Below are 6,046 nucleotides of genomic sequence, written 5' to 3' on the forward strand. Positions count from 1 at the left end.
AAAAACACAATACAAATTAAAAGCACACCTGCACACACCCCATATAAAAAGCAGCATAGGGTAAGCACATGTGAGGTTTCATTGTGAATGTCAGAGTAAAGCCTCGTACACACGATCGGATTTTCGTCAGGGAATTGTGTGATGACAGACTGCCTAAAATCTGACCATTTGTACGCTCCGTCAGACAATTGTCCAACTTTCCACCAACAAATGTTGGATGGCAGGCTTGTAAATTTTCGGCAGGCAACGGTCTGTTGTCAGATTTTCGTATCATGTGTACACAAGTCCGTCACACAAAAGTTGAAAGTACAAACACGCATGCTCAAAATCAATGCTCACCAAACACAAAATAACAGAATGTGCCCAAAGGGTGGCGCTCAAGAGCTGAGATTCCTCGTAGTAGGTCACTACGTTTGTGTTTGTTGGACGACAATTGTGTACCGTTTGTATGCAAGACAAGTTCTTGGCACATGACCTTCGGACAAAAGTCTGACACTTTGTTGGCCAACAGTCTGACTGTGTGTGTGATTTACTTGTAAAGACTTTTAAAGTGTCACCTATGGAGATTTTCAGGTACCATAGTTTTTTGTGATTCCAGGGGTGTACGCAACTTTAAGGCCTTGACATGTTTAGTTTCTATTTGCTTAACGCAACACTATCTTTTATAGTTTACCAAAATATTGGGTATAATATTGCGTTTCCTGACAGCTCCATGTCAGCACACACATGGGTACGGGCCATAGAACGTTTAACTCATAAATTTTAGCTCTTGAGCCAGCACCACGTTCCTCTTTTTTCCTCCTCACAGTGATAGCAGGAGCAATCAGTGCCTTGCTGCGGTAAATCCCTGGCTCTCCATCCGAGTCTGCCTGAATGCAGTCCCCACTGAGTGCTTCTAAATGGGGCAGGGTGAGGGAACCCCGCTGCTGGTATTTGGGAGGTCTTTTGTGGCTGGGTAATTCCTGGCTGTGTAGAGGCTTGGCATGGCTTTTCCATCGCAGAAGGAACAAGGATCATGGCTTCAGAGTTGCTGGAACGCAGGTCCTGTGTTCCAGCCAGACAACTTCACTACAGACTTCTTCCTGATCTGTGTGGATTACCATTGGATTAAGCTGAATCACTTGACTACAGGTTCACCTAAGACAGGGATATGCAATTAGCGGACCTCCAGCTGTTGCAGAACTACAAGTCCCATGAGGCATAGCAAGACTTTGACAGCCACAAGCATGACACCCAGAGGCAGAGGCATGATGGGACTTTTTGCAACAGCTGGAGGTCCACTAATTGCATATACCTGACCTAAGAAGTTGCCGAGATGCTGGGTCAGCTGTTTGCTCTCTCAAGCTCTCTGCCCAGATGTTGTGGTGTTCTGCACTGCCACCTGCTGCTTAAGCCTGGTACTGCACACGGAAGGTATTTTCTTGCATGTAATCGCTTCTGAATGCCTTGGAGGGAGTTTTGACTTAGCATGATGTTAACCTGACTTTTATTACAGAATGCCAAATCAAGAGCCAACCCCTCCAAAAGACCAGCATATGCAAAGAAGGTATGGTGGTTGCTCAATATATAGATATATATATTTAAATATATATATCTATATATTACTTTTTTTCCTCTCATTCTTCTCCTCCTACGTGAGCTGTCTGGCTAATGGCAGATTAATTCTAGTCCTTCCAGATCTCACCATTTACCAGTAACTGTGCTTCCTCTTCAAGACGTGGATCCAGATCAAGGAAAGGCATCATTCCAGTCACAATGTATCCCGTCTCTCCGCTTCTCCTTCATTAATCTTCAGTCACCTCAGGAGCGTGATTATTACTCACAGCCACAACCAAGGGAATGCTGGGCCTGTCCAAATGTTGCCCTTCCTGGCATATGACTTGCAAAACTTGCTTCTTGGAGGCCACGAGGGAGAGGGAGGCAGACAAATCAAAAATAATGTCATTAATTAAACAAATGTTTCAAGACACCTTGGAAGCATATGCTAATTAGACACCCCGCAGTGCAAAGGATGGCCTCTACTTCCCAGGATGCAACCCGTGTTGCAGCTACCAATACCTCCTGAAGCTTACGCCCCTGGCTCTGATCCGGGAGTAACCTCAGATGAAAATGTAGATCAGGTTCTACTTCACTGAGGTAAATGATTTTGTGAGGGCGGTCAGACATGCCTTGGTATGGGAGGACGAGCTGAAGGCTCGCTCCAAAAAGAAGAAATATTTCAATCACATCTGCAAAACAGTTGCGTTTTTCTTTCATGGAAGCACTCAGATATATCAAGGGTGAAATGGACCCCAGATAAATAACACGTTTTCTTTTCCCAACTGTTTGTCCAAACTTTATTCTTTCAGGAAAGAAGACCTCAAGTACCGGGACGAGTCGCCGGTTGTGGAAGCTGCCCTGTTGAGGTTGGCAAGGCATGTGACCCTGCATCTAGAAGACGGGGTATCGTTTAGGGATGCCATAGACAAGGAGCTGACCTTGACCTCAAAAGATTTACGTATTAGCCAGTGAAGCATGCAGGCTTGCAATGGCATTTGGTGTCAGTGGCAAGCCATGGAAGTGTGGGTGAAAAGCTTGGGCCCAACTGCGGGAAGCTTCCAAGTCTGTTGACGGTTTGCTCACCCGGTCCCTTCCAGTAGGGGGCAGTCTGCTCTGGTTTCAAAGAGTATGGACCAATGTAAGAGAGAAGTGGGTCTTGCACACCATATCCGAGGGTCACTCTTGTCTGTTCCGCTACATGACGCGCTCCAACGAAGATGCCGATTTTGGGCCGTGAAGAGGGAGACTCTTCCCTCCTATATAAGCACATTGCTGTTCCAGGAAGCAATCATCCCAGGGCCTCATCAGGATCACTTCTCGGGTATGTGTTCTCCAATATTTTTTGGTACCTGGATAAAAATCAGGAGGATGGAGGCCTGTTATAGACCTAACGTGATGGAACAGATATATAAGGAAAGAACACTTCAAGATGGAATCACGTCAAACCATACTGAAAGTTGTTTAACCAGGAGATTGATGGCTATCCGTGGATCTAAGGTTCTTATTTTCATATTCCAATACATCAAAACTCAAAATATCTCAGTTTCGCCTTGGGGCCTCTACACCTTCAGTTCGTTCGTTTGCCCTTCAGGCTTACAACCTCTCCAAGGGTGTTTTCCAAGGTTCTTTTCTCCCTGGTTGTCCTTTTACGGTGGAGAATAGCTCAATTTTACCATTGCCTAGGCGATCTGCTTTCGCCAGCCCAGAATTGGGAAACTCTTCTTTCACACCAGACGCTAGTGCGGTCAGTTCTTCAGGACTTCGGCTGGCTGATCGACTTCATTAAAAAAAAGTAATCTTATACCTACTCAATGCCTCATATACCTGGGAGTATGTATAGACATGTATCAAAGCACAGTGTCCACTCCAGAGTAGAAGATTCCAGCGATTCATCAGAGATTATGTTCTGCACTGACAGCCAACTTTCTCGCAGCCAAACATTGCCAACAGGTAGTGGGGACGATGGTGTCTGCAATACCCATGGTCAGATGGGCTCAGTGGAAGACCCGAGCTTTCCGATTCAGGTTCCTGTCCCAGTGGAAGTCAGAGAACACGAGCCAATCAATTCGAACATCATCACAGGTAAAGAAGGTTCTAAGCTGGTGGCTAGACACTTAGAATCTTTTGTCCGGTCACTCCCTTTTGCCGAATGCCTGGATAGTAGCCATGACCAATGCCAGTACTCTAGGCTGGAGAGCTACCTGCCAGGGGAGAGTAGCCCGAGGCAAGTGACCCTGCCAAGTGAACAATATAGTGTACAACATCCTGGAGATGGGAGCTGCCTTTCAAGCCCTTTTTTGCCTTTCAAGTTACAATTCAGGGATGTTCAGTCGATTCTTCTCCATCTGCGGGCAGCCTACATTCCAGGTCCCTCCGATCTTGAGGCAGATTATTTGTCAAGACACCAGTTAGACAATGAAGAAGTGGTTCCGGAACCCACAAACCTGTCAAATGTTGATACTTTGGGCTTTTCAGCTGGAAGTGAACCTATTGGCATCCCCAGCAAACTGCCAATGTTTTAAATCTGTCTATCTTGCCCACAGGTAGCAGCGACAGATGCTCTGACAGCAGAGTGGTCTTTTCAGTCTGCATATGCCTTTCCAATGACACAGCTAATCTTCAACTTTCTCAGAAGACTGATAAAGGGGAAAGTCACAGTTCTGGCAGTAATACCCAACTGGCCCAAACGTCTGTGGTTTCCACTTCTGTATTTACTGAGTTTGAAGCCACCAAAGTCAATTCCACTAACCCTGGGTCTGCTGTTTCAGGGTCCAGTGCTTCATCCATCTCCTCAGAGGCTGCGGTTGCAGGCTTGGGTTTTGAAAGGCAGAGGCTGATCAAGGCGGGCTGTTCAAATGCTGTATTTGGTACCCTACTAAAATCTAGGAAACCGAGCACTAATGCAACTTACAACAAAGTGCAGATCAAGTTACAGGACTTTGCTTCCACCCTTCCTCTCCCCAAATAAGTAATATTTTGGACTTTCTTCAAAAAGGCCTAGATATGAATATGAAGTCTTAGTACTCTTAAGGGTCATGCTTCTGCCCTGTCTGCCTTCACAGGGATTCAGTGGGCTGCCAATAGCCTTGTAGTTCAATTTTTCAATATGGTCCTGAGGTTAAAGCCTCCAAGAGAACTTTGCTTTCCTAAGTGGGACCTACCCGTGGTCCTGGGCTTTCTGGCTTCAGATAAATTCTCTGAAGGTTTGGCATCCAAACCTTCAGGAGAGTCTCAGAGATGGCAGCCCTGGGCTGCAAGGAGCCATTCACAACCTTTTATGCGGATAGAGTGGTCCTAGTTCCACTGCTAGGATTCATGCCGAAGGTGCCTACTGTATTCCATCTAACCAGGAAATCGTTCTGCCGACATTCTTCTCGGTCCAAGATAGCCAACCCGACTGCTATAGTGGTTACATCCTCCCTAAAGTCTTCAGTTCACCTCTTTGTGTTTCCAACAGGATCAAGCAAGGGCTCAAAGCATTCAGCAGGCTAACCACTTCCTGAATAGTTAAGCTATAACCTTGGCCTATAATGAGAAGGGGTGGCATTGCCTGATGACATCAGGGAGCATGCTACTTGCAGTATTTCTACATACTGGGCAGCAGCAAAGGGTGTGTCCATGGAAACTACCTGTGAGGCAGCCACTTGGTCATCAAGACATACCTCTTAGGCCTCTTTCACACGGATGATCCGTATGTCCGTTTTTCATCCATCCGTTTTCGGATGAAAAACGGACATACAGTCATCCCTATGGAGCGTCGGATGTCAGCGGTGACATGGAAGAAAAAGGATAGATGGTTCGTCCGTGTGAAAGGGGCCTAATAAGTAGTACAAACATTTAGTTATAAATAGGGCTGAAACAACTAATCCATAGCCAATTAGTTGGCCTGCATACAGAATGCATTATTTGTTTACATATCAGGAAATACAATGCAGCACACATACAGCTCAGTACTCCGCCTATACATGTCAGTAAGTGCCTGAGAACTTGTGACTGTGTGAGGAGCAATGCCTCATGGGATATGTAGTCCTGGGCAGGAAGTGAGTGGTTCTAAAGGCAGAAGTTTTCTTTACCTTGCTATTGGGGCACTCTATACTGTACTTAACGCACAGAAAAAAGCACTGTAGAAAAAGATCAAAAGCAACTGCATAGGTGTGTACCGAGCCTTATGCTGGCCACACGGATCAGTTTTCAGATGAGAATATTCATAGGAAAAATCTTTGTACATTCACTGAATGAAAGAATGTCGTTTGAAATTTTCACTTGCTTTTAACCACTTGAGCCCCGGACCATTATGCTGCCTAAGGACCAGAGGTCTTTTTCCAATTTGGCACTGCGTCGCTTTAACTGCTAATTGCGCGGTCATGCAATGCTGTACCTAAACAAAATTTGCGTCCTTTTCTTCCCACAAATAGAGCTTTCTTTTGATGGTATTTGATCACCTCTGCAGTTTTTATTTTTTGCGCTATAAACGGAAAAAGACCGAAAATTTTGAAAAAAAATGATA

The sequence above is a fragment of the Aquarana catesbeiana genome, linkage group LG04 (genome assembly GCF_042186555.1).
Source record: "Aquarana catesbeiana isolate 2022-GZ linkage group LG04, ASM4218655v1, whole genome shotgun sequence".
Taxonomy (NCBI): Eukaryota; Metazoa; Chordata; class Amphibia; order Anura; family Ranidae; genus Aquarana; species Aquarana catesbeiana.